This window comes from Capricornis sumatraensis, chromosome 12 (assembly GCF_032405125.1).
Source record: "Capricornis sumatraensis isolate serow.1 chromosome 12, serow.2, whole genome shotgun sequence".
Classification (NCBI taxonomy): Eukaryota; Metazoa; Chordata; class Mammalia; order Artiodactyla; family Bovidae; genus Capricornis; species Capricornis sumatraensis.
The window spans coordinates 76078811-76082095 of record NC_091080.1 but is presented as its reverse complement, the minus strand read 5'-3'; the positions used below and the strand labels follow the sequence as shown (position 1 = coordinate 76082095).

General features: G+C 39.4%; 1 pseudogene; it reads right to left on the bottom strand.

The window, feature by feature from the left end:
* Window positions 1–1263: 1263 nt before the first annotated feature.
* On the bottom strand, window positions 1264–1663 carry LOC138089341 (histone H3-like centromeric protein A pseudogene; annotated as a pseudogene).
* Between the last annotated feature and the right edge of the window lie 1622 nt (window positions 1664–3285).

Sequence of the window (3285 nt, the reverse complement as noted above, 5' to 3'; positions counted from 1 at the left end):
GTCCTTAAGTTAAAGCAAAAAGAAGGTCTTTTTTTTTTTTTTTTAATGTATTCATAGATAAGCTTTATTCCAATGTTTACATAAAAATGAGTTGATGTTGAACAGGAAAAGGTTTTTACAAAGGGTTAAAATTTTATCAAACAACAGAACTTGATCCTTCCCTTTAGTTTGAATTCAGTTGGCTGACACATCATTATTAGTATCCACCCTCAATAATCATTTTCACACACAATATCTAAACATCTTCGGGTGGCACTTCCTATTTCCCTGGAAGTCTCTTAAACTGCTTTCAGTTACAACAGAAGGGCAAGGATTTTGTTGGCTCATACTCTACTCCACTGGAGGCAAAGGTACATCCCTCAATTCTCTTGTTTAAATTGTGGTGTTGACAAAGTGTCCAAATGAAGAATTTAATGCTAACACACAAAGAACATAGTATAATCTATGTATAACAGTAACTTTGCTTCACTTTTTTCATTAAGAATTTTTATTCTCTCTCCACAAGGAAGTAATAAAAATACCTGTAAAAACATTGGAAAGGCTCTTTAAAATCCTGGAATGAAAAATTCTGAAGTATAAATTATGATACATCTTCTATGATTTGCATAAAGAATAAAATAAATTCTACAAGTTGCAATTTCTCATTGATTTGGCAGGAATTTACCAGAAGGACCCAGAACATCAAACCTTTAAAATTTTCTATTTTCATCCCAATTGAGTTTTTGAAAAGCTGTATAATCTGTTGAAAGGTACAGTCCACATACAAACTTGCTTCTGCCATTAATGATGAAGTCAATCTGAAGGGCAGAGATTTGTACGCTGGATGCACCAGGCTTTTCCATGCAACTGACTGGTTTTATTTTTTCCATCATGTTTTAAGTAAAAGTAAATATATATATAGTAAAAAATTTTAATGGTACAAGAAGATTTAAAGTAATCAGTAAATATCCTTTTTGCCCATAACCTAGAAAATCTGATGTCTTCCAAATCAGTCACATGAATAATTTGCAAAGTGAAGTCAACCTTAGAGTCTCTTCATCTGAAAATTATTCTCAGGATTTCTGGAATGTGTTGATTCTCTCATATATTACCTCTGTTACAGAGGAAAGCCATGCAGTCTTCTTCCAAAAAAAACTAACTACGAAAGCAACTTCCACGCTCTGCTTCGAAAGAGCAAGTCCAGGCAACACCTTGTACTTTGTGGATCTGGTCTTGGCTACAGGTATCTGGTATCAACCAGAGACTCAGACAGGTGCCCAGAGCTCAGCCAAGCCCTTCCTGAATGCCTCGGATCCTCCAGGCCAGCTGCACATCCTTCGGGAAGAGCGTGATGCGGCCGGCGTGTAAGGAGAGGAGATAGGCATCCTCGAAGAGATGAACTAGAAACGCTTCTGCCGCCTCTTGTAGGGCCAACAGGGCCTGGGCTTGCCCATTGCAGTCCACACCACTAGTGAATTGAACACACATTTCTCTTGCCAGGCAGCAGCATGTCTTTCTTAACAGCAGGTGTGTGGTCTTCTGAAGAGTTCGGATCTCCTTCAGGATTCCGTGTCTCCGGCAAGCAAGTGTACGGGAAGACGTGCCTAAAGACGCGGCTGGCCAGTGGGTGCCGGGCTTGTGGGGCGCCTTTTTCGGGCTTGTGTCTCTGGCGGCGCGGGCCCATGGGGGGCGCGCCCCGTGGCTCCTAAATCTTCTGGGAAAAGTAAGTCTTTAGAAAAGCAGATCTCTCTGGATAGTCTAGATTATAACTACCAAGGTATAACAGTACACCAATCATCAATCGGTACCTAATTTATGTTCTTTGAAATCATAAAGAAGGTTAAAACTTCGCTTCTCAGTCTCTAGCATCCTGTTTAAAATGTTTATTCTATTATTTTTGGTTTCTATGAAGGTTGCCCAGAGTTATTCATTGGCAAAGACCTTGAAGTAAAATATTCTATCAAATGCTGGGCTCAACTGTTTTACCTCTTTCAGAGACCTATCTTGGCTTGGTTTTATGTTATGAAAATTAGTTTGTAATAGTATATAATAATATTTAAAAGTTGATTTTATATCCATATATCCATTCCTTTTTTCCTAACGTCATTTCATTATTTTTCTTGTAACTAGTATATTTGTTCTCTGAAATGAGCTGATAACTTAAAGGTTATCAGTTCACTTACTCAGTCGCATCTGGACTGCCACCCGCCAGGCTACCCTGTCCATAACCAACTCCCAGAGCTTAATCAAACTCATGAACATTGAATCACTGATGCCATCCAACCATCTCACCCTCTGTCATCCCCTTCTCCTCCCACCTTCAATCTATCCCAGCATCAGGGTTTTTTCAAATGAGTCAGTTCTTTGCATCAGGTGGTCAAAGTATTGGAATTTCAGCTTCAGCATTAGTCCTTCCAATGAATATTCAGGACTGACTTCTTTTAGGATGAAGTGGTTGGATCTCGCTGTTGACGGGACTCTCAAGAGTCTTCTCCAACACCACAGTTCAAAAGCATCAATTCTTTGGTGCTCAGTTTTCTTTACAGTCCAACTCTCATATCCATACATGACCACAGGAAAAACCATAGCTTTGACTAGATGGACCTTTGTTGGCAAACTAATGTCTCTGCTTTCTAACATACTGTCTAGGTTGGTCATAGCTTTTCTTCCAAGGAGCAACTGTCTTAATTTCATGGCTGCAGTCACCACAAGCAGTGATTTTGGAGCCCAAGAAAATAAAGTCTGTCACTGTTTCCTTTATTTTCCCATCTATTTACCATGAAATGATGGGACTGGATGCCAAGATCTTAGTTTTCTGAATGTTGAGTTTTAAGCCAAGTTTTTCACTCTCCTCTTTCACTTTCATCAAGAGGCTCTTTAATTCTTCTTCGCTTTCTGCCATAAGTGTGATGTCTGCATATCTGAGGTTATTGATATTTCTCCCGGTAATCTTGATTCCAGCTTGTGCTTCCTCCAGTCCAGCATCTCATGATGTACTCTGCATATCAGTTAAATAAGCAGAGTGACAATATACAGCCTTGACATACTCCTTTCCCAGTTTGGAACCAGTCTGTTGTTCCATGTCCAGTTCTAACTCTTGCTTCTTGACCTGCATATAGATTTCTCAGGAGGCAGGTCAGGTGGTCTGGTATTCCCATCTCTTTCAGAATTTTCCACAGTTTATTGTGATTCACAAAGTCAAAGGCTTTGGTATAGTTAGTAACACAAAGGTAGACATTTTTCTGGATGATTTCAATGATCTAATGGATGTTGGCAATTTGATCTCTGGTTCCTCTGCCTTTTCTA